We start from the raw sequence: 25,679 nt of genomic DNA, 5'->3' as shown, positions 1-25,679 counted from the left end.
GAAAGTGCTGAATCAGATTTAGATTGGAGTCCCAGCATTGCCACTAACTCTCTTCATAACTTCAGGTAGATCACTTCATCCCTGGGCCTCCTCCTCCTCTCTTGGTTTCTCATCTGAAACATGAGGGGTTTTTCTAGATAATCTTTCAGCTGTAAAAAACAAAACAAAACTAGTCTAGGCACCCCCTCTAAGTTGTGATTATTAGTCACTTGCCCCTTAGTGTGAATGAATTTTAGAGCCTTTTGTGAGAATAAGTTTTGAGATGGAAGAGAGTGAAGGAAGAGTGAAGGGGGCTGGTGTTGGGAGTCCACTGAGAGAAGAAAAGGAAGAAGAATAGGCAAAGACAACATTTAAAAAAAATATTTTTATTATCATGCAAAAAACACTTCCATATTGGTCACTGTTGTAAGAGTGAAGTCATACAAACCCCCACCCCTAAATCAATGTGAAAGTTAGCCCACCCCAATCCAACAGTTCTTTGCTGGAGGTGGATAGCACCCCCTGGCATTGTCCCAGATCAAGCAAAGACAAAATTAACCCTTTTGTTGATGATTGGCACTAGCGTATCATGCCAGGACACTCAGCATAACATTATCGGCTGGAAATAATACACCCAAACAGCAGTCTGGTGGCTCTGTGGTTAATGCAGTAGAGAAGGTTTACTGAGTCTTCTGGGGGAGACAAGGGAAAAAGGAGGGGAGACACACTTTTAGCATCTGCGAAGAGGGTGAAGGGACGGTCAGGCGAAGTTAACCCAGGGAAGGCAGCTGTTTCATTCCATAGGGACACAATGGAATGCAGTAGTGTAGGAGACAAGGCTGATTCATACCCCTACAGATAGAAACCCCATGGGACAAAGAGCTCTGAGGGTGCAGGTCCATTGGGGCTTGCTGCCCAGCCAGCCACTGGGGCAGCTGTTCCAAATTGCTCCCTAGAGTAGTTGTTAGGAACAGGGCTACCTAAGGCAGAATTGGAACCAGTCTTGACCCTAGTGATCATTAGACTGGTCTCCTTAATTCTGAGGAAGCTGAAGCAATTATATTGTGCTAAGGCAGTGGATTTATGGCTCAGGACATTGGGCTAGAGACATGTTTTCGGGAGAGCTCAGGCATCAGCCATGGGCTTCTGCTTCCATTCTTTTCTAATTCCCTGTAAGTGGATATAACTTCCTGTGATTTTCTTCCATTGGGCTCAGAGTCCAAGTAGTTTTTTCCCTTTGTTCTGTGTTAGGGAAAACAGGGGGCAGGGCTCTACCTGAACTATCTTGCCTGTCTGTGGGCTATGGGAACAAATTGTTATATAATCTATCCCTCCCAGGCCACAGAGGGACCAAGCCTGGGATAAGAGATGGATTAGTGAGCAGAGCCCACACTTAATAGAAAGTTTCCCTGATACCATCACAAGAAACAGTGTGGAATCCTGAAGCCCAGGTGGGATAGGTTGTGACTCAGTTTGACTGATTGAAAAATTGCCAAGCAATTGATTGCTTAAAAAAATAAACAGCTGCTATTTTTGTGTTTTGTTTTGCTTTAAATTCAATGGAAGGAATGAGAGGTCCTTCTTTAGGAAGGTTTCCACTTCATTCTGAAACTGGAGGCTCATGTTGTCATATATGTGTTCTGTCCTGACATATCCTGCCAGAAAGTCCAGAGTTGTGGCCAGAATCCCCTGTTGTAATCCCAGCAGGGGCAGATCTCTGAACAATTGAGTTTAGGCTACTGAGCCACCTGTTGAGTGCCCTCCAGCTCTGAGGATTGAAAGCTGGGGAGGAGACCTTCACCCACAACCAGCGTCCATCCATTCTCAAAAATGTAGGTCCACAAAAAGATAGTTCTGGCTCCTCTTAAGTGGCAGCAGGAGTCTCAGAGCTACTTCCCTGTCCTCCTTGGAGCAGGACTGGGTCCAGAACCCAGGAGCAATACAAATGCCCAGGTCCATGATGCCAACAGAGGGGAAGAATAGAGGAGGTAGTATAGGTAGGATGGTCCAGTTTAAGATAGAAGTGAGGTCAGGGACAGAACTATAGTATGAGCAAGCAGAGATCCCTGGCTAGGCTTCCTTCCAACTCTGTATTTAAGACCTTAAGTCTCTGTAAGTTTCAACCATTTTACTCCTAGTTTAGGGCTTAGACAGTAGTGATGTTTGATGAGGAGGACAGGTTAAAAGTGGGAGAAGGGTGGTCGAGGGTGAAGGCAAGCAGGAGGTGAAGGCTGTTATTCAGGAATTGAGAGCTCAGCATTGGAAATGGTTGAGGATAATATGGATATGCTGTACTCTTCATGCTAGGGGGAAAGGTAAAGAAAATCCACTGTCATTCAAAGCTCTTCATTTCCCCTACTTTTCTAGTCATCTTACACCTTACTCCTTAACACATACTCTTCCATCCAGTGACACTGGCCTCTTGGCTATTTCACAAACAAGACACTCCATCTCTTGGCCCCAGGCATTCTCTCTGGCTGTCCCCCATGTTTGGAACACTCTTCATCCTCTGTTTCACCTACCCACTTTCCTGGTTTCTTTTACATTCCAATGAAAATCCCACCTTTTCTGGAAGCCTTTGACAACCCTGTTTAATTCTAATACCTTCCTTGTGCGAATTATTTCTTATCTATTATTTATATGGCTTGCTTGAAATGTATAGTTTGCCTATTGTCTCCTCCACTAGATCATAAGATCCTTGGGGACAGGGGCTATCTTTTGCCTCTTTTTGTATCCCCTGGTACTTCGGTTATGTGCTATTGCCTGGTGTATAGTAGGTACCCAATAAATGTTGATGGATTGTATGTAAGCTATGAAGCAAACTATACATTGCTGGTGAACTTGTCCCCTGGGGCTGCTGTTCTCTTTGACTTCCATAGCAACCACGAAGCATAGGTGGTGGCAGACTGGTCAGCCTTAATGATCAGATGGCTATGAGGTATGACCTGAGGTTTGCTGTGCAGGGCCTCCTGTCCAAAAATATCTTCCCCAGTGACTGTTACTATGTGTTACTAAATATGGCGACATTATCCATCCTGTTACTGTCCAAGGACTTCTGGCCTTCAAGAGTCTCTTATTAAAATGCAAAGATTCTTGGGAAATCTAACATATTAGAAAAAGATGATTAGAATACTAAGAATGACAGAGACAGGAAAGGAACTTAGAGGTCACCTCTTTTCAATCTCCTTATTTAAAAAAAGTTTTGTGCCTTTATTTTTAATATTTTTTATTTTTTACTTTTTAATATTTATGTAATCTAGGTAACTCAGTGGGTAGATTGCTGGACCTAGAGACAGGAAGACCTAAGTGCAAGTCTGCTCTCAGATATTTACTAACTGTGTGATCCTGTGCAAGTCACTTAACCTCTCCTTGCCTCAATTTCCTCAACTGTAAAATGGGGATAATAATGAATCTCCCTCCCACAGTTATTTTGAAAATCAAATGAGATTATATTTGTGCTTAGCATAGTGCCTGGCACATAGTAGGCATTTAATAAATTCTTATATTCCTCTTCCTTCCCTTCCTTTTCCCTTCCCCTTCCCTTCCCTTCCCTTCTCTTCCTTCCCTCCTTTCCTTTCCTTTCCTTTCCTTTCCTTTCCTTTCCTTTTCCTTTCCTTTCCTTTCCTTTCCTTTCCTTTCCTTTCCTTTCCTTTCCTTTCCTTTCCTTTCCTTTCCTTTCCTTTCCTTTCCTTTCCTTTCCTTTCCTTTCCTTCCTTTCCTTTCCTTTCCTTTCCTTTTCCTTTCCTTTCCTTTCCTTTTCCTTTCCTTTCCTTTCCTTTCCTTTCCTTTCCTTTCCTTTCCTTTTATTCTTCTCTTTTCTTCCCTCCTTTCCAATCTTGTTTGTCCTCCCACAGAACTGTTCTTTTAACAACAGAGCATGGTAGAGCCAAACAGCATATTGACCCTATTTGATGGTGTATAGTTTATTACAAAATTGCAGACTACCATCTTCCTACCAAGAGAAAGGAGGTTGTTTCATCATCAGGCCTTTGAAGTCAAGATGGATCATTGCCCCATTTTAAGGTTTTATATCTTTTTAGTGTTCTAACCCTTTTGTTTTTTACAGAGGAGGACACTGAAATTCAGAGAAACAAAATGACTTCCCCAGCTTTACATAGCAAGTTAGCGTCAAATTTGGGATTCCAAGTCAGGTGGTCTGACACTTGGTTCAGAGTTTTTTCCAGTAGACCAAACTAATTATTAGAAAACAGGTTATGATGGGAGATTGGACGGGAAGAGAAGTGGTGCTGGTCTTGCCATCTTCAAATCAATTTGAGAATGACTTTCAGTGAGGACAGTCTTAAAGACAGAATACTACATGATCTTGATTGAGTGAAGAGATGGCTAAAGATGAGGAATTTAGGGAAGGCTAGACACCCATGTAGAGCTGATGGCCAAACTCATGGCAATCATTTCTGATGCTACTATTGAAATGTAGAAGAAAAAGGATGGGGCAGTTAAGTGACTCAGTGGATAGAATGCCAGTTCTGGGGGGGGGGGGGGGAGAGGGAGGACCTGGGTTGAAATCTGGTCTCAGACACTTCCTTGCTGTGAAGTCACATTACCCCAATTGACTCACCCTTATCTCTATTCTGCCTTAGAACTAATACTTAGTTTTGATTCTTTTTTTGTCTTAAATTTTTTTAATTTATTTAATTAATTTAGAATATTTTTCCATGGTTACATGATTCATGTTCTTTTCCTCCCCTCCTCCCACCCCCCTCCCATAGCCAACTCGCAACTTCACTGGGTTTTACATGTGTCATTGATCAAGATCTATTTCCATATCATTGATATTTGCACTAGGGTGATCGTTTAGAGTCTACATCCCCAATCAAATCCCCATCAACCCATGTGATTAAGCAGTTGTTTTTCTTCTGTGTTTCTACTCCCACATCTTTTCTCTGGATGTGGATAGCCTTAGTTTTGATTATAAAAAAGAAGGTAAAAAGGTTTTAAAAAAAGAAGAAAAAGGGCAAGAGACTCAGCATTAGTCAGGTAGGAAAGTAAGAGTTTATGAGTTGGCTGATGTGAATTGTGAGATTGCCAAACTTCAGAGTCAGAAGACTTCCAGGAACATTGAAATCAACCCTTACCAGAAAAAGAATCCCTCCTATAACATATCTAACAGAAGGTCCCAATGATGGAGAGCTCACTACCTGCCCAGGCAGTCCATTCCACTTTGGGGTAGTTCAAATCTTTAGGAAAAATTTCCTTAAGTTGAGCTGAAATCTGATTCTCAGCAATCACAGCACCCCCATCCCATTGTTTCTAGTTCTAAAGCTTCTGGGGCTAAACAGGACAAGTCAAATCCCCTTCCTAATCCTGCATCCTTCAAATCTTTGACGAGGTAATGACTAAGTGATATGATGGGAGATAACAAAGAAAAATTGTCAAGATTGCACAATTTCCCGAGATTGCCAGGGGCAGGACCTATGTGTTCCAGAGAAGCGATGGGCAAAGATATTTTAGGCTTTGGTTGTCTGTACACAAAGTAAGGACAGAATAAAGGAAATAGAGGCAAAGAGAATAGAGGCTGCTCATATGTCTCTTCTGCACATAGCATGCCCAGAGTTTCTCACAAAAGTGAAGAAGCATTATTGAATTCGGCTTCTGCACAGCCCCTAACAAACACACATTCCTCAATGAGGGGGCTCTTCAGTGTTTACCACAGAAGGTGGAATATTTTTGAATACCTCAATCGTGCCACAAGTAGCCACACGTAGCCACACATCCTTGCCATTTCTTTATATGCAACGGCATTGTTGGCAATAGGAAACAGTCCACTTTTGCTCACCATGTGCTTTTCCACTGACCTTGGGGTCACCTGTAATCTGGATTCCTGATGGCACTGAGGTGACCCTGACTTTGGGTAAGCTATGCCAGCAGAGCACAAGCCCTGGCAGGTTCTCAAAGCTGGGCAGAAAGGGCTAGGAGCCCTCATGATCAGCAAGTTGACCATAAAGCGATGAATTCCTTGACTTTGGTGACCCATGAAAAGTTAAAATATTTTTTTAGTCAAAGGGTATTGCAGTGGGTTCAAAGTCAGATGGAACCAGGCTACTTCCTGAAGGTGTATTTCGACTTAGAAAACTATATCTTAACATTATCTATATTCTATTAGATTCTTATTTATTTTGCTAAATGATTTTTAATAGCATTTTAATCTGCTTTTGATCACATGAGAGAATGTTGCTGGCTGCATGTTTGACACCTCCAGTGTACTAGGGAGGACTTGGAATACCTGAGGTCAAATCCCACCTTGGACACTTACCTACTGGGCAAGTCTTTTAACCTCTGTCCACCTTAGTTTCCCCATCTGTAAAATTGAGAAAATATTTGTACCTACATCATAGGGTAGTTGTGAAGAGATTCAAATGAGATTATATATACACACACATATGTGTGTATACACACCCACACACACATATCTATCTATCTATCTATCTATCTATCTATCTCTATCTATCTATCTATCTATCTATCTATCTATCTATCTATCTAACTTTGTAAGCTTAAGAAGCTATATAAATGTTAACTATTCTTATGGCTAGCTCTCAGGTACTTTTTTAGATCATGTATTTAACCTTTCTGTTTATTAATCTCTAAAATGATGTCCTCTAAGATCCCTTCAAATTCTGGGTGGGTCCCATATATTAAAAGAATAAGAATATTTAATTGTCTTTTATCCTAAAGAGCCACAGACCAAACCCTAATGTAAGGTGAGTATGTTTCCTTAGCAGTGCCCATAGGAGAGTACAGTTCCTGGTTGGTCTTAATGATTTCTCGCTATAAATACTCAAGTGCTTTCACTGAGGGATCCATTTCATATAGAGCAAAAGCAGCATCTATCAGGGAAAGAGGATAGATAGAATCTAGAGCTGGAAGGAACTCTGAGTTCATTGAATCCAATCTATTCTTGAATAGCTGTCCTTCCTTCAACATTCCCAACAAATGGTCATTCAACTTCTGCCTGAAGATCTCCAATAATAGGGAACTTTCCATCTTTCAAGGCAAGTCCATTCTACTTTTTGACAGTACTTTTGGTTAAGGAATTTTCCCTTCTATGCAACAATTATACAGTGGAAAGAGTAATCAATTTGGGATCAGAAGATCTGGCTTCAATTCCTTCTTCATTATTTACTGCCTATGTGACCTTGGGCAAGTCATTTTATTTCTCTAGATCTTAGTTTTCTCAAAGTGAGCTACTTCAATTAGATGACCTCAATAATTCTTTACATCTCTAACTCTATAATCATATTAAATTTGTCTCTGTAACTTTCAACCATTTGCCCCTAGTTCTTTTTGGACCAAAATAGAACATGCCTCATTCCTCTTCCATCAGACATGTCATGCACTCATGTTTCATTGCTCACTTTTGTTGTATTTTTAATTCTGTAGTTTTTAAGAATGGATATTAGTGCAAGAAAACGCATATTTTTTCCATTCTTAAAGAGTACACTTCAATGACTGTTAGAGATGTTGCAGCAGCTGTTTGTTTAGGGAAATCGGGGACTTTTAAGATTACTCAAGCCCACAGTGAAGTGGGATCAGTCCCAACAAAGCTCAAAGAAACTGTTGGAAACAAAAAAATAACCCCATGAAATGACAAACTACTGCTGCCACACAACCTAATCAATTCTCAGAAAACAAGAATAGACTTTCAAAGGAACCTGGCAGCTGTAGAAATTCTTGCTGATTTTCCTAAAATGAAGCATAGGCTTCTTGAAGTTATAAGAGCAATAAGGCTAATAAAAACAACTACCAACCACTGATATAAAGAAAAAATACTTGTCCTGGGCAAGACAACATATTGGGAAAAGATCATTTTAACTGAGGTAACTTACTTTTTTTACTTAAGGTATGCCAAAATAATTGGTAGAAATATAGGTGAGTCTATAAGATCTGGAGATTTTTTCACACTGTAAAATCCCTACTCCCCCCCAAAAGTTTTGGAAATTGCTTACTTCTAGTTATCCTAGAAATCTTATGTCCATTGAGGAAATGATGAACTCTGATAAATATGCTCATATGAGAAGTAGATTTTTTTCTGAATTAAAGAAGTTCTAAAATAGAGATGGAACGTAGTTTTGCACCATGTTACAGGCCACAAAATGTTAAGAAATATACACAAGTGATAGATGTAAACTTTTTGGTGGCCTGGGAACTTGCTTGATTTAAGCCTCATAGAAAAGCTTTGATTTTATAATCAAGGCTAGACTTGAAAAAATTGACTTTGTCTAAGATGTTAATATTCATTGTGATTTGAGTATGGTTTCTTGATAAAGAATTAAGGCATATGTGTTAAAATCTTGGAACTTAATGCCAAATCATGTAAAACAAGTGATTTCAGCAAAAGAACATATGGCATATTAAGGTTTTTAAAGATGTAAAAAAGTTGTAGAGTTTATTGAAGAAGTAAAATTAATTAGGGCAGCAAGGTGGCTCAGTGAATGGAGTGCAGGACTTGGAGTCAGGAGGACATGAGTTCAAGTGTGACCTCAGACACTTAGTAGCTGTGTGACCTGAGATGAGTCACATAACCCTGCTTGCCTCTGTTTCCTCATCTATAAAATGAGCTGGAGAAGGAAATGACAAATCTCTCTACTGTCCTTGCCAGGAAAACCCCAAATGGGGTCACAAAGAGTCAGACAAGAGTGAACAACAACAAAATTTAATTGTCTTACTTTATCCTAGTAAATCCACATACCACTTCTTTCTGAACTTATGGAAGAGGGACCACTAATATGTGCTTTGTTACTTAGTGGGAGGATCTGAAAGTTAAGAAGAATGGAGCCTCATTTCCCCACTTTTCCAGATCTGACTGTCCTTGCCTTCCAGGGATTTTCAAGGCGTCAACAGATTCAGATGGAACCCTATGAGTGTATTCACATGTATGTGAGAAGGGAAGAACACCAGATTGTTTCGACTAGGAGCCCTAGCAGTAGCTACTTCCTTTAAAGTTTTTCAGCTAGAAATGTGTAACCCAAAGTAGGATTTACAATGATAATATGGAAGGAGTCCTATAACAAAGTGGAAGTCCTGATTCCACTTCTATTTCAAGCACCACTGATTTTTTTCTCTCACTTTATGGTTTGGGGCATCATAGATGAGGAGAACATCTGGAAATGCTACAATACAATTTTTGTCTCATTCAGTCCTTATGACAACCCTGAGAGGTAGGTGCTGTTATTACCTCCATTTTCCAGGTGAGGAAACTGAGGCTTAGACCCTTTCTTTTGGATGTCTTGCTTGGGAAATGTTGTTATCCTGCTCTAGCATCCATTCAGGCTTGTCCAGTCTGTTTCCCATCTGCTAGGGGACAGGGTTGGCCCTAGGTAACTTGGAAGCCAGCAAAGTTTGTTGCTGCTCATTTCTGTTAGCCTTGGATAAAGTTCTTTAAGGTGATAATGGGAGTTCTAGCATGACAACCTTTGTCTAATGACTCTTATAGGTGTTTCGGTAAAAGTGATAGAGTGAACAAGAAGAAAGGATGGAAAGAGATATTTATTAAGTACTTACTATGTGTCAGGTGCTTTGCAAATACTATCTCATTTGGTTTTCATAACAACATTGAGGGGGTAGGTGCTGTTATCATCCCCATTTCACAGAAAAGAAAACAGAGACAGAAGATTGCCCAGGGTCACAGAGCTAGAAAATTTTCCTCCATGACACATTTCAGAGTGGTCTTCAATTTCCAATATATTGATGAAAATAGGAGAGGGTCTAATACTGCATCTGACCCTTACAGACCTAAGAGCTATATTTAGATCACATCTAACATTGGCTAGGATTTGAACCCAGATGACTCTTGACTCCACCATATTAAAGTTGTCAAACTCATGGCTGCAAAACTCCTGTCTCAGAACCAGATTAAAATTTAATTGGGAAATATTTTAGCAAAATAATTAAAAACAATAAAATATAAACAATGGTAATTTGTGGTTTTTTAAAGTCAATATGTGTCTCTCAGGGATCTTTTTCTATTTGAATTTGACACCATTGGCCTATACCTTGTTGCTCTTTAGAAAAAATAAAAGATGTAGCAGATATCTTTTCAAATTCTTAGAAATAGTAGCATCTATGAAAGGAGCAGAGGGCAGCTAGGTGGGAAGGTGGATAGAGCACCAATCCTGAAATCAGGAAGACTTAAGTTCACATCTGGCCTCAGACTAGCTGTGTGAACCTGGGTAAGTCACTTAACTTTTTTTGACTCAATTTCCTCATCTATAAAATGAACTGGAGAAGGAAATAGCAAACCACTCCATTGTCTCTGCCAAGAAAACCCTAAATGGAGTCATGAAGAGTCAGATACAATTGCAATGACTGAACAATAAACAGAGCATACTTAGTCAGAAAAAGAGAAGACTTAAATGGGGAAAAGGGATGGTAGCTGACTTTAAATACTTGAAGGACACTATATGGACAAGCAGAGTGTATTTACTCTAAGTGGCTCCAGGGGTCACATTTTATTGTTGGCCTTGCCTCACTGGAGGTGTTCATGTCAAGATAATAAAGAAGGATTACCTGAGAGATTAGACTCAAAGGCAAACATTCCTCCAAATTCTGAAATTTGGATGTAGGTACTGTGGGAGATCAACAGGGGTATTATTTGGGAGCAAATCACATTGTGAAGGGCTGCCATAAGGCAGTTAGATGCTTCCGTGGATTGATGGCTGGACCTAGATTCAGGAAGACCTGAAATCAAATCCAGTCGTAGGCATTTACTTGGACACGTCACAACCCCTGAATATCTGCATTTCCTCGGCTGTTAAATGAGGATAAGAACAGCACCTCCCTCCCAGGTTTGTTGTGAGGAGCAAATGAGAGAATATTTGTCAAAAGTGCTCAGCACAGTGTCTGGCACATAGTAGATGCTATATAAATGCTGTTTCCCTTCTTGATCTCTTTCCTATCCCCATCCCTATGTCTCAAGGCTCCCTCTGCTCTGTACTCTCTATATGATTAAATAATACTTAACTCCAAGATTTACTTAAGTCATGTCTCCTATCTGCTTCCTTCTAAGATAGCAGATCCAACATTGTTGGGGTGTGTATGTGTCCATAAAAGGTTCAGAAATGGTGAGTGTTATGGGAGTCCTCTAATGGGGGTCAAGGGCTAGGTCCGGGCAGCAGTGACAAAAGGAAACACTTGGAGGGAGCTGCACCCATCCACAACTCTTGCTTATGGGTTCATTTCCTTATTAATGCTATCTCTGGGCCCAAAGGCAATCTAGAATATGCCCTGAAATATTTTCTCAGAAATTATCAAACATTACAGAAGCTCTCTTTGATTGGGGAAGAATTTCTTATCACTTTAGATTAGCTTCTTCTTTCAATCTAAACCACACACTTATAGATCTAGACAAAAATCGTAGTTAATGGTCGTGTTCTTTAATAGCTATATCAGATAACATAAAAACAGAAATAGACATCAGAACAAGTGACAGCAGGCTACAATATGACTTGAAACCAGGAGGCTGGGACTGTTCTTTCCTTCTTTTCCCTACCCTTCCTCCTCACTGGCAGAAGTGTAGAAATGGCAAGAGAGGAGGGTAGATGGACAAAATAGAGTGATGTTTCCCTTGACAATACCCCAGGGAAGAAGAGGAAGCAAAGGACCTTGTGAAGAGGACTTTGGTTTTCTCATTAAATATACATATCTGCTGATTCAGCCCAAATTGCTCTCTGCCCCTCTTTTCAATCCTAGTCTGCCCTTGTGCATTTGTTCCCCATCCATTCACCATGACCTGCTCAGCATGTCACTTTTCTTGGTCTGGTTTTTTCCAACCCTCCCTGATTTCTGTATCAGTGGACCTGCACAGCCATACCAAGAAACATGGAAATGGACTGGTTATATGGCCCCTCATTCTCTGTCTTTCCACCATGGCTTCCCCTCCAGCTTCTCTGCCTTCCATCTTTGATGCCCAAATCCATGGACTCTTGGGACCTCCGGGCAGATGTGTGCATGCCCATTCTCCAAACTCTTCCAGACCATCAAGTCTCTACAGTAACATCTCCGGGGTGGGAGAAGCCATCTGCTCAGGATCATAAGATTCTAGAGTTGGAAGGAGTCTTAATGACTATTGAGCCCAACCTCCTAATTTTGCAGATGGGTGGTTTGGTCAAGGTTAATAAATAGGAGAACTGAGAGTTGAATCCACATCCACTCTTTCTAAACCCAACGTGCTTTCCAGGATCCACCTCCTACAAGTCGAGATCCTGCAAGACTTAATCTATGTGAGTGTGTGTGTAGGCTTAAGCATGCGTGTGTGTGAGCACGCCCGTCTGGCTATAGCTACATGAGACTGGCTAATTTTACACCTGGCTAATTTTAGTTTAAGAAAAAAATGATTAGTCAATTCAGCGAGAGAATCAAATCTTGTTGTTTCTATTCAATCCTTCATAGAAGTCATTTTCTTGTCCCTCTAAGTCTGAAGGTGCCCTTGGAGCCCAGGCATCCGTGAAGGGCGAGGGGGCGCTTATGGCTTGTTCTGACTTCTCTGCCTCTGGGCGCACACAGGCTGAGTTCAAGAAGCTTGTCCAGAGACTGGACAACTCCCTTCCTATGTCCTCTCGCTATGCCTTGTGGTCTGGAGGTCTGCTTTCCTGGAAGTGGGGGCCACTTGTCCACTCTAAGTCTGTAATGGCTCTCTCTTGGCTGGATCTCAGATCCATTTGTGACCATGAAAGCCTCTTTTAGCTTCTAGTCTCTGGACCTCTGGTCAGTGAAGTGTTAACTGCCTCATCATTCCCTGAACAACTTTTGGATTTTTTTTTAAACCCTTACCTTCTGTCTTGGAATCATAAGGCAGAAGAGTGGTAAGGACTAGGCAATGGGGGTCAAGTGACTTGCCCAGGGTCACACAGCTGGGACGTGTCTGAGGTCACATTTGAACCCAGGACCTCCCATCTCTTGGCCTGGCTCTCAAATCCATTGAGCCACCCAGCTGCCCCCAACTTTTGGATTTTGATGATTTTTTGTGTGTGTTGGTTGAGTTAATGGTATAAAAAATCAGTCCAAGTAACAGCTGCCTGTCTAATTCGGAAATATGGAAAAGTTCCTGAAATGGGCTACAGGCCAAGTGATGTGCACAGTTAATAGATAATAGAATAATTAAGGCCAGGAGGTGAGGAGACAGGGGCTGGGAGGCCAGCACCTTCTGGATGTCTCATCTCCTCTTCCTCCGGGGAGGCCTCTCTTTCAAAATAGTCAGCAGGCCTGGAAGGTACCTTGCCACAAACGGGGAGCTTTCACAGGACTTTTCAGGGGCTGTTTGCCAGAGGCTTTAAAAGAAAGAAGACACATCAAAGGCAAGTGAATCCCTTTTCTAGCGTTGCTATGGCAGCGACTGGAGCTCTGAGGAATTTCACGTTTCCCAAACACAACTTCTGCTCCCCAGCTCCTAGGTGCATGTACGGAACACACGTGGACCCGTCGGAATCCCTAGGAAAGCATGTGGTCCCCTTGGCAGCATAACTGGGAGCGAGCGTGCGGGGCTTGGAGTCTGGTTTGGGCTTTACTATTTACTAGCCCGGTGATCTTGGCATCTCTGTGACAGAGCATTGGATTTGGAGTCAGAAAGATCCAAGTTCTAAATCTGACCTCAGTCACTTGCTAGTTTCAGGACTCTGGGCCTCAGTTTCTTCATCTGTAAAAGGAAGGAATTGACCTATAAGGCCCCTTCTTTCTTTAAAGCTAGGATGCCAAGACCTTCAGTAAGTCATAATGGCCCTAGTTTCATCTTCAGTAAATCGGGGGGAATAAATTTGTATATAATCCTTCTCAACTGTCTTGGTGTAAGGATCAAATGAGAAAATGCATGTATATAAGCTAGGTGGCATAGTGGATAGAGCACTGGGCTTGGAATCAGGAAGATCCATCTTTATGAATTTTAATCTGACCTCAGACACTAGCTGTGTGACCCTGGGCAAATCATTTTACCTGTTTGCCTCAGTTTCCTCATCTGTAAAACAAGCTGGAGAATGAAATGGCAAACCTCTCCAGTATCTTGGCCAAGAAGACCCCAAATGGGGCCATGAGAGTCAGACATGACTGACAGAACTGAATAAAACAGGGGAAAGTAAATTTGTTTACTACCTGCCTCTTCTGGCTTGGTGTGAGGATCAAATGAGAAAATGTGCATATGTAGCCTAAAAATGTTGCATTCCACTCTGACAGTTTGTGCTGGTGTGGCTATGGCTGTGCGTGTGGCCTCTGGAAGGCTATCTCAGCAGAGCTTGTATTCTAGGAGGTCCTCCCAAACTGGAAAGGCTCTAACAAAGTCCCCATAACAGATAATCACTTCTCAGATAATCACTTAACTGTGTTGGAAGTGGCTCACCATTGGGAGCTTTTGGATCCGTCTATATCTTTTCCTCTTTTCCCCTAAACACTTCCTAATAATAATAATAATAATAGCATTTAGGTAGCACTTGAACATTTGCAAAACTCTTTACAAATATTATTTCATTTGATCCTTTTAACAACCCTAGGAGGTAGTTTGAGGACAAAGACTATTCCTTTTTTGGTTTATTTGACTCTCTCTTCCAATAGGGGTCTATCATGCTTGTAATGTTAAAATCAAACGAGATTCCTTGTAAGTTATAACAGGATAACTGTTGTAGGATACCAACATTAATGGAAAGAGGGACTGAACCTGTGATTGGAGTGGTTAGCCATTTCCTTTTTTTAACTCATTTTAATTCACTTAGTTTTGCCAAGAAGAATCAGGCCTGACTAAAAGGACAAAATAGTCTTAGAGAATTGTCTGGAACACTGAGGGAGACTGAGATCTATTTGCAGTGGGACTTGAACCAATTCCTGACTTCAAGACTAGTTCTCTCTCCACTATACCAAGTTGCCTCTTAAGCAAGCCATGGCACTGGGAGATGCATACTTAGAAAAGATATTCATCACTGACATGGAGAAAATCTGACCCAGAGTCCAAATTGAAGAAGGACTTCTTTTGGTTTGGGTTATGGGATCCTCTGTTTCCTCCTCTTTGCAGATGACATTTTACTGATTACATCAAGTCCTTCTAAACACTGATGGAACCTTTTGTTCACTCAAAAAAGGTTTATCTGACCATTTATATAAGAAAACTAATTTGATGAAGACTATCTATTGTCTAGACCAGTGGTTCCCAAACATTTTTGGTCTTGGTACCCCTTTATGCTCTTTCCCCCCTAGAGTATTATTTAAAAATTTTTTGGTTACATTTTGGGTTCTGAGGTTCCTTGTGCCATCTCTCCCAACCCCACACTAGAGAATGCCAACATTTGACACAGATATATATGTGAAACTGTACGATACCTACTTCCACATTTCAGTTCTTTCTCTGGAGGTGGATAGCATCTTCCTTCATAAGTCCTTTGTAGTTGATTTGAATATTCATATTACTCAGAATAGCTTAGTCATTCACAGTTACTCTTCTAACAATATTGCTGTTACTGTATACAACATTTTCTCGCTTCTGCTCGTTTCATTCTTCATTATTTCATGCAAGTCTTTCCATATTTTTCTAAATCCAACCTGCTCATCATTTCTTATAGCACAGTAGTATTCCATCACAACCGTCTACCACAATTTATTCAATTATTCCCCAATTGATGGGCCTCCCCTTGATTTCTAGTTCTTTGCCACCATAAAGAGAGATGCTACAAATATCTTAGAAGATATAAGTTCTTTTCCTTTTTTCCTAATCACCTTGGGAAACAGACCTAACAATGGTATTGCTGAGGCAGAGGTATATACAGTTTTATAATTCTGGTCATAATTCCAGATTGCTCTCCAAAATGGTTGGATCAGTTCACAGTTCCACTAACAGTGTATTAGTGTTCAATTTTTTCACATACTCTCCAACATTTGTCATTTCTCCCTTCTATCATTTTAGTCAATCTAACAGATATGAGATTGTATCTCAAAATTATTTTAATTTGCCTTTCCCTCTTACACTGTTAAAAATTTAGACCTCAAGGAGCTTTTATTTCTATGTGTTATATCTATTGATATTGACCATATTATAAATTAAAATATCTTATCTTAAAAATAGTTTTGACCCCACAGCCTTCCATAATGAATGAGATCAGAGATCCACTGGAGTTTTAGAGTTTTCCTAGTAGATACTGATGTGGATGCGCCATGCTGGATGGTTTTGTGCCAATGTCTCCCATGGCTCACAACGGACATCAAAGTTCTTCAGAGAGACCTTTAGATAGGACTTGCTATTGCTTCTTCTGAACTCTGTGTGAGTGCTTGCCTCATGTGAGTTCTTTGTAAAATAGTCTTTTAGGCAAATGCATATTTGGTATTCAGACAAACTGGCCAGCTCATTGGAGTTGTGCTCTATGTGGTATACTTTGAATGCTTGATAGTTCAGCTTCAGAGAGGATCTCAGGGTTTGGTACCTTGTCTTGCTAGGTGATCTTCAGAATCTTCCCAAGACATTTCAAATGGAAGCAATTCAATTTCCCAGCACGGTGCTGGGCTTTATGAGCAAAGCAGCATTGCAGTAGCTCAGAGGAAACATGAGATCTGTAGATTTAGAGACATCCCTGTTCCAAAGGTTCATATGGGCTATTTGTGCCCCATTTGTGGTATAGCTTCCAGAGCATATCAGTCTGATCAGCCACAGTCAGACACACCATGTGCTGACCCCAACATGGGAATGCCATTTTGGTCCTCTTTGAGGATGAAGGACAACAAGCTCACCAGAAGCAATAGACAATAGAGACAACACGTTAAATATAGTAGACGCTTAATAAGCCTTTCTTGGAATTGCATCGAACTGAACTATTCTTCTAGTAAAGTCTGCTCTGATACCTCATTGGGCATGGAGGTGACCCTGGGTTCCATACTAATGGAAGCATAAAGTTTGGCAGAGCCTGCCAAGCTGGGAAGGCTTCTGGCACAGGACTGGTTACAGACATTGAAGCTGGTGTCCAAAGACTAGCCCAGCTTCATCCAGAGAGATCTATCTCTGGAATATTAACTGGCCTGTAATAAACATTTGTGTTTACATTAATTCCTCATGAAGGCATGGGATGACCCAGGGACACGCATTAGGTCCATGCCACAGCCCTGAGTCTTTACCCTTAACACATCCTTCTCTTTCTGGTCTCTTCTGGAGGAGCTAGGACATGGCTCTTGGGCAGATGCAATCTCTGCCTGAGGTAGTCCAGAGTGGAGGAGTCCCATGTGGATGAGACCCAGAATTTTTGAAGTTACCCATCCATTTCCCATGAATCATTGTATCTTGTTCATTATTTTAGCATGGAAAGACTTTTTCAAATAGTTTTTGTTTTAGGTTTCTGCATGACATGCTTGAGGATAGGCTCTGAAGGTGGAATTTTACCATTGTTTGGTGAGTCTTTTTGAGGTGAATTTGATCCTGTTGTGCAGTCAGTGCTACCTAATCCATCCTAAGGTGTTTTCCAGGCACTGTCCCACATTCTGTACACAAATTTACATGAAATAAATAATTTTGTTCACTGGTAAAAAAAAAAGATACTGATACAAATTGGAGTTATGTCTCACTGATTTGGAGATTCTCTCTGGTGTTGCACATCATGACCCATCCATTCCTGCCCCTTCTGGATGACTCGTCTATGTCCTTGCAACAAATTGTACACCTTCCTTTCTTTCTACTGACATTATGAAGGGACCAATGACTGGTATAGGCTGGCTGTCCATTTCTCATCTCTGGTCACAAGGCCAAGCGCCATCTTCTCTTCCTATAATACATTTCTGTGTATAATAGGTGTTGCTACCTATGTTGTATGTGATGATATCTTTCATTTTCCCTCCTGGTTTGTATCCCCTCCCCCCCAGGAGAATTCTTTGCTGTTATATATATTACAGCCTGCTCACACCTACCACACACCTCTCCATTGCTTTCTGAGGGTTATTCATTTTTCTTTCAACGGAGACAATTGGATTCCATGTCTGGGCCATGCAGCAATACTGAGAGAGAGTTGGTATTAAAATTATGGACCTCGTTCCCAAGAGAGGTGTAGTCACTAAAGGAGCTTTGCCATCCAGCCCACTCTCTTCCCATTCTGCTCTAAGCCAAACTTATTGTCCATTGTATTGTCTATCCAGAATATACTGTTAGTCAGTCAGTCAGTCAGCAAACATTTATGAATCCTTATTCTGTGCCACTGGGAATAAAGCACCAGGAATAAAATGAAAAGCAAAAAAACTACACAGCACCAGCTCTCAAGTAGCAAACATTTTAATGGGGAGAAAAAAAGGAAATGTAAGATATATATGGTATATATGAAAGTAATCTGAAAGATAAAGGCATCACCAAGGAAGGGCACCAGAAAATATGTTCTATAAAACTTAGGATTCAAGTTGAGAGAGACAAGTACTATGGGGCTGCTAGGTGGCATAACAAGTAAAGTGCCAGGCCTGGAAGCAAGAAGATTTGTCTTTTAGAGTTCAAACCTGGCCTCAGACACTTCCTAGCTATGTGACCCTGGGGAAGTCACTTATCCCTATTTGCCTCAGTTTCCCTATCTGTAAAATGAGCTAGAGAAAGAAATGGCAAACCATTCTAAAATCTTTGCCAAGAAAACTCCAAATGGGGTCATAAAGAGTCAGACAACTGAAGAGCAGACAAATTGCTGTTGTTATTTATCTAAATGTATGGCATAATCTGGACATTAGACATTATTCATCTACTTGGTATTCCCTGTGGCTTGGTCAACAAGGTCAAACTCTTTCCAGTGTTGACAAATCCCTGTAATGTCCCCTAGTTTGATATGACCAGTACGATATCTTGTGTGAACAGGAGCATCTATAGAACCTCATCCTTTTTTTTTATTATTGTTTTTGTTGGAAAAATAATAAAATTGGTGCTGAGCAGAAGAAAAGAAGTATATGAATTATTATATAGGTCTGTCTTTGTCTCTGCCTCTCTCTATCTCTGTCTCTGTTTCTCTCTATCTCTATCTCTGTCTGTCTGTCTTTGTTTCTGCCTGTCTCTGTCCCTGTCTCTATTTCTATCTCAGTCTCTGTCTCTCTTTGTCTCTTTCTCTATCTCTGTCTCTGCCTATCTGTCTGTCTGTCTCTCTCTGTCTTTCTCCCCATGGGAATGCCTTGCCATTACTTGAAATGGGGAAGGGAGATGAGAAGCAGAGCAAGTCGTCAGCAGATGTTTATTTTATTTTATTAAAAAATACTTACCTCTGTCTTAGAATTGATACTAAGTATTGGTTCCAAGGCAGAAGAGTGGTAAGGGCTAGGTAATGGGGGTTAAGTGACTTGTCCAGGGTCACAGAGCCAGAAAGTGTCTGAGGCCAAATTTAACCTATGTCGTCCTGACTCCAGACCTGGTGCACTGTCTGTTATACTACCTAGATGCTCCCAACTACTAATTTTTCACAATGAAAATTTACATTTTAGAAATTAGCAAAGATAAACACTACAAATCAGGGTTTGATTTATTGTTTTGTGGGTTGTCTACACCTAAGAAGATGATGGAGAAAATGTTGATAATGGAGATTAAACTGAGAAATGGGTCATACTTCAGAGAGCTGGTTGTTAAACATTTATCAGCATATCCCTATTTAGAGATCTAGCAATTAGCTGGGTCTGACTGGAGAGGAGTATTTATACTGGAGGGCAGTGGGAAGCTAAATAGGTAGGCAGGGTAGAATCTTCTCTTGAAGGTTAAGGTGAAGAATTTCCACTTAATCTCATAGATCATATAAGGTGGTTGCTCAAAGTGAGTGCTTAATATATGTGGGTGGGCTGAATGAACAAATAAATGAGCTCAGGGTTTTTAAGCAGAGAAGGGAACATGATTAAAATATTTTGTTGTTTTGTTGTTCATTTGTGTCTGACTCCTTGTGACCCCATTTGAAGTTTTCTTGGCAAAGACACTGGAGTGATTTGCCATTTCCTTCTCCAGTTAATTTTACAGATGAGAAAATTGAGGCCAACAGGTTTAAGGGACTTGTCCAGGGTCACATAAGTGTCAGAGTCTGGATTTGAACATAGTCCTTCTGACTTTAGTCCTGGCATTCTATCCACTACACCTCTTTTCTGTCCCATTAAAATTCTCCTTGCCTTCTTTTCAGAAAAGTCTGATGGAGAATTGACTCAAAAAGACTATGTCTGTGGTTGCCCTTTCCTTATTCCCCCCTGCCTTTATTCTTTCCTTTTGGTACTTCTTGGGATTTATGGCATAGCCTTCAGAGTTTACGTTTCCCTAGGATTGAATGCCTGAAAAGTGAGATATAAACATCTAATCTAGGCCCTTCATTTGAGAGAATACTACAAAAATAAACTCTATTAAAATAACACTGTGAATTAGTTAACTATTCTCTTTAGGATGGGAATAAACACAGAGATATAATCTGGTATAAGTTGGAAAAAAATAAAATAGAACACAGGGAAATAATATCTAACCTTTTCATTGTTTTAGGGCCATTTTCCTAGTGTGTCTTCAGTCCCTTCAGAGGATCTTGGCTTTTGGCTTCCTTTTCCGTCTTGTGTGATCTAAACAGAAAAGTCATCAAGTTGGCATAGGTAATATCCCTTGCCACTGCCCAACCCCCAATTTTCTCTTTCTCTTTTAGTCTAATGGATAGAATGCTGGAATCCATAAGTTATACTCCTCCCTTTGATTCTTATTAGCTGTGTGACCTCGGGAAAGTTGTATCACCTTAGCCTACCTCAGTTTCCTCATCTGTAACATTAGATAATAGTAGCTCCCTAATCCCCTCCAGATTGTAGTAAGGATAAAATGAAATAATATGTTTAAGAGTCTTTTTAAGCCTTAAAGTGCTAATACATATTAATTATTATTTTTCACTCTCTCTTCCAATGAGGATTTCATTTACCTGAGTGATTGAGAGACAGAGACAGCCTTTAAAGCCAGGAAGACCTGAGGTTAAGTTCTACCCTTCTCTCTGACCCCAATCTCTCCATCCCCCAAGAATGTACTGGCCCCAAGGCAAGTCTAGTTGCTCATGTAAGAATTTAAATTTAGGTTTTATGCTAAATATGAGAATTCTAAAGTAATATTGTGGTTGCCAATTTAAAAACATTACAGCTTAAGTCAAAATGACTTTTAGCAGCTTCATTTACAAAGAGGTAGAAAGAGCGAAAGTGGAAAAATGTAGATAAAGAGATAGAAAGTACTGCCTAGCTACAAATACCCTAAATTTAATCCTAATGTCTCCAGACAGCAAATGTGAATTTGAAAGCTAATCTCACCAGAATCCACAGTCCTAATTAGAAAGCTAAAATCCAAAGAACCAGAAGATGCTGAAGAATCCTCAGAGAGTCTTCAGTGCCCACAAGGCTAAGACCACCAAGAATTTCACCAGAACTCATGCTGATGAGAACGTCCCACTGAAGCACAAACAAGCAGAGAGTAGAGACCAAAGAGCCAAGGAAGGAATCACTCTACACACCACCCCAAGCCAACATAGGATCCAGGGAAAGAGTCTTCTCTTCCAGCCGGGCTCACCAATGCAGAGTGAGTCCCACTGAATCCTCAAGTTGGCCTTTTTAAATCAGTTTTTTTTCAACCTCACTTCCTGTTGCTCTCCTACTTTACAGGAACCAATTGCAGTCTTTCAATTTACTTAGCACTGCCTAAGGGGATGGGGCCAAGGCTGAGTTGTCACCCATTGTAGCAAGTGACTTGTGAACTCTTACACTTAGTGACTGGTAAGGTACTAAGCAGGAGTACTTAAAGTTCTTGATTTATTTAGCTAAAAATAGACAAGGGGAGAGTTAATCCTATCTTTACACCCAGGACTTCTCAGATCCAGCGCTAATTCTTGCCTGGATGGCTAAGCCACTGGGCACCTTTTCTTTTTTCTGTTGATTACTCATTGCTTTCTCTTTTTTCCTTCCTTTTCCACAAAGAGACCTTTATAATATAAAATGAATACTCAGACTTTGTAGTTCTACAAGCTACAAAAATCTTTTTGCTCTAAGGGTTTTTACTTGGTCATTCCCCCATTTCCCCATATATTTTGAAACAGAATAGTTATTTTATTTTATTTTTTTAAACCTGTACCTTTTGTCTTAGAATCAATACTGTGTTTTGGTTCTGAGGCAGAAGAGGGGTAAGAGCTAGGCAATGGGGATGAAATGACTTGCCCAGGGTCATACAGCTAGGAAGTGTCTGAGGCCAGATTTAGACCCAGGACTTCCCTCTCTAGACCTGGCTCTCAATCCACTGAGCCACCCAGCTGCCCTCCAGAATAGTTAATAAATAAATGTTTATTCAATGTTTTAACAAACTATATGAATAAATTAAAACTGCACCAAGATCTCAAAATATGGATGGAGGCCCTTTGCAGAGGGATACCCTAGTCATGTTCAATGTTCAGCAATTATTTGAGTGTCAGGGACATGCTGGAACCATCACCTAAGAGCTGATTGTTAAATTTTCAGTGTGAGCATTTACATCTCAGAAATTGCTATAAATCAAAACTTGATTTATTGTTTTGCTTATTGTCTAGATTTAAGAAAGTTTTAGAGAAAATGTATAATGCAGATTCAACTTAAAAGTGGGTCATCATATTTTCTGCCATCCCCCCAACTAAGAGCCAGTTACCTTCATATATCTGGTGAGGCTTTCCACAGGATCCCTGATCATGGTATGAAAGTGATCTCTTCAAACATAAAACTGGACAAAAAGGAGAAAATGTCCCCTAAATGAATAGAATCCTACCAGCAGAATTTTTTCATCAAAACATTAAAAGATTTGTGACCAATAAAGGGTTTGTTGAAGCAAGACTGTGTTTTCCCTGAGGTCAGTGAAGGGGATGGAGAAACTGATTAAGGGACTGCTTCTTGAAGTGTGATATTATTCTCACCAAAGGGTGAAGTAAGTCCCTTAGGGCCTTTGACCAATTATCTGAAGTTACTCGTCAGGGAAAAGACTTCTTTTTCTCTAGAAGTAAGCATCTTTGTACTTCCAAGCATTACATTCAATTACCTTGTGATTTTTTTTTTGGCCAAGAATAATACTGCAATTTTGCTATGGTATTTTTGGTTCCAAGTTTCTAATTTGGACTTGAGGATTTTATGCTCATCAATACAAACTATACAAAGTTTGCTATTTGCTCACATCGAACTGAAACTCCTTCATAGGTCAACAGCTATTTATGCTGAAATGGTTCCTCTCCTCCAGCATCCTGTTTATTAGCCCCCAGTTTATTAGCACAATTGGACTAAAGGCTATCGTGGGTCTGGAGGCACTTTAGGATTGTGCCTAAAGTATGAGACTAGAACCGAGTTAAGATCCCATCTCTAAGCATTTACTGTATGATCCTAGCTAAGTCACTTTACTCTCCGAGACTGTCTCCTTACCTACAAGATGAGAATACTAAGAATAAAGTCTCAAACACAGGGTGGTTGAGAGAATAAGATGAGATGACACATACCAAGTGCTCTGCACAATTTAAAGAATTGTTCAAATACCATTCTTAGTTGTTATTACTACTGTAAATGCAATTAAGAGTGATTGTTGTTTCCATAGTGTTCCTGTCCAAAGACCTGGAGTTCAAATCCTCACTCAGCCACTTAATTGGCTGCATGATTTTGGGCAAATCATTTACTATTGCCAACTTCAGTTTGTGTCCCTTTGGACTAGATGGTTTCTCAAGTGTCTTTCATTTCTGAGATTCGGTTGGATAGATAACACTGAAAGCAATGGAAGACTCTATCCACCCTCCTGGGGATTGGTTTCTCCCTCTTTTTTAGTTGAAATTCTTCATGGATTTGCATGTCATCCTTGCACAGGGGCCATGCTAATCTCTGGATCGTTCCAATTTTTGGTACTTGTGGTGCCAAAGCAAGCACAGGTTTCTCTTTGAAAAAGTTATGTTTTAATCCATCAAAGCCACCACGGATATTTTTTAAACACACATTTACAGTACAGATACATATATACATGCATATATGCATTCATATGTTGTTTAGTCACGTCAGTCATGTCAGACTCTTTGTGGCACCATTTGAAGTTTTCTTGGCAAAGATACTAGAGTGTTTTGCCATTTCCTTCTTCAGATCATTTTATAGATGAGGAAACTGAGGCCAGCAGGGTTCAGTGGCTTGCTCAGGGTCACATAGCTAGGAAGGGTCTGAGGCCAGATTTGAACTCATGATGATGAGTTTTCCTGGTTCTAAGATCAGTGCTCTATCACAACCTAGCTGCCCATATTCATATATATATATGCATATATATGCACACACACATACATATATATACATATTCACTCCCCTCATGGATTAGGTATATGATTTTAAATAAGAAGAATGATGGTAGTGGAGATTGATTCTTAGGTTTAACTCTGGAAGGAATTTTATAGATCTCAAGGAAACTGAAGTTCAGAGGAGTTGAGTGACTTGTCCAAGGTAGTAAGTATCAGGGGCATGATTTGAACTCAAGCCCCACTGACTCTGGAGCCAGTATTTTTCCTGCTGTATCCGTGCCTTCCTTATTGCTTATAAGATGTGTGCATGTACATGTGTGCATCCTAGGACCTCAGAGGACATCTAGTCCCAATCCCCTCACTTTATGTATGAGAAAACTGTAGCCTGGGAAGGTAGGATTTGCTTAAACTCAGTTTAGAATCAGTTACTCCAGAATCAGGGCTCATTTCCCTGTAGCACTGCCCTCTGCCTCCCTACTTACATGTACATAACACCCTATGTGCTTTTGTTTTTGTTCAATCATTTAAGTCATGTCTGATTCTTGGTAGCCCATTTGGAATTTTCCTGGCAAAGATAGTGGAGGGATTTGCCATTTCCTTCTTTAGCTCATTTTACAGATGAGGAAACTGAGGTAAATGAAGTCAAGTGACTTGTCCAGGATCAAACAGCTAGGAAGTGTCAGAGGCCCCATTTGAACTTGTCTTCCTGATTCCAGCCTGGAACTTTATCCATGGTGCCATGTACACTCCATACATATATTCGTAAGTATATATGTATAGTAGTAGTAGTCTCTCCTAATCGAGGATGACGATTGTCATATATGTATATGTATATGTATTTGATACATATGTATATGTATATACTTGCATATATATGGGTGATTCACAAAGGGACATAGGCATATATTCACCATTACAAGGGTATGAGTGTCTGTCTCTCCATCTTCATTTCCTTCCCCCCCATATGTGGTGAATCAACCATTGAGAGTCCCTCCAGCGTCTCCTCATTGGAATCGGAGATCTCCCCTCTTAGGATGGAGGGCTCCAATGGCAACACAGTTATTAAGCCTTCATGTTAAGCTTGAAGGTTCAAAGACAAGCCAGCAACAGAGTCTCTGCCTTCAAGGAGTTTATATGCTAATGGATGAAACAACCTCCACAGGGGTACCTGAAAGGGATTGGGGGTAGGGAGGATGCTTGCAGTGGATGGAGAGGAGATGGCAAGACTGGAACTCAGAGGGAGGGAGGGAGGGAGTGCCTTAGACTGCAGAACCAGATTGTTGTCCATTGTCGATTCTATCACAACCCATCTCTGCCCTCCCCCCTTCTCCTTGATGGGGAGCAAGTTGGTTGATTGAAAAAAATATTTATTCAAACAACATACCTACAAATATACAGAGACATTTATATAACACCCTACGGTTTGCAAAGCACTTGACACCGTCACCTCCTTAACGGGGCCAGCCTGATTAACTTTCCAAGTCAATTGGAGACCCATTTTGAGGAAATGTG

The 25,679-nt window shown here is 40.6% G+C and overlaps 1 protein-coding gene and 1 non-coding gene across 7 annotated transcripts in view; one reads left to right on the top strand and one right to left on the bottom strand.

The window, feature by feature from the left end:
• ANK1 (ankyrin 1) overlaps window positions 1–25,679 on the top strand; it is a 349,200-nt gene that overhangs the window by 47,127 nt on the left and 276,394 nt on the right. The gene's annotated exons all lie outside the window — the stretch shown is intronic.
• LOC130456659 (U6 spliceosomal RNA) lies at window positions 23,710–23,814 on the bottom strand. The gene has a single exon (XR_008915724.1). It is a non-coding gene; the product is annotated as a U6 spliceosomal RNA (small nuclear RNA).

Source organism: Monodelphis domestica, chromosome 1 (genome assembly GCF_027887165.1).
Source record: "Monodelphis domestica isolate mMonDom1 chromosome 1, mMonDom1.pri, whole genome shotgun sequence".
In the NCBI taxonomy this organism is placed as follows: domain Eukaryota; kingdom Metazoa; phylum Chordata; class Mammalia; order Didelphimorphia; family Didelphidae; genus Monodelphis; species Monodelphis domestica.
The sequence above is the reverse complement of the archived record's forward strand: the minus strand, read 5'-3'. Positions and strand labels throughout refer to the sequence as shown.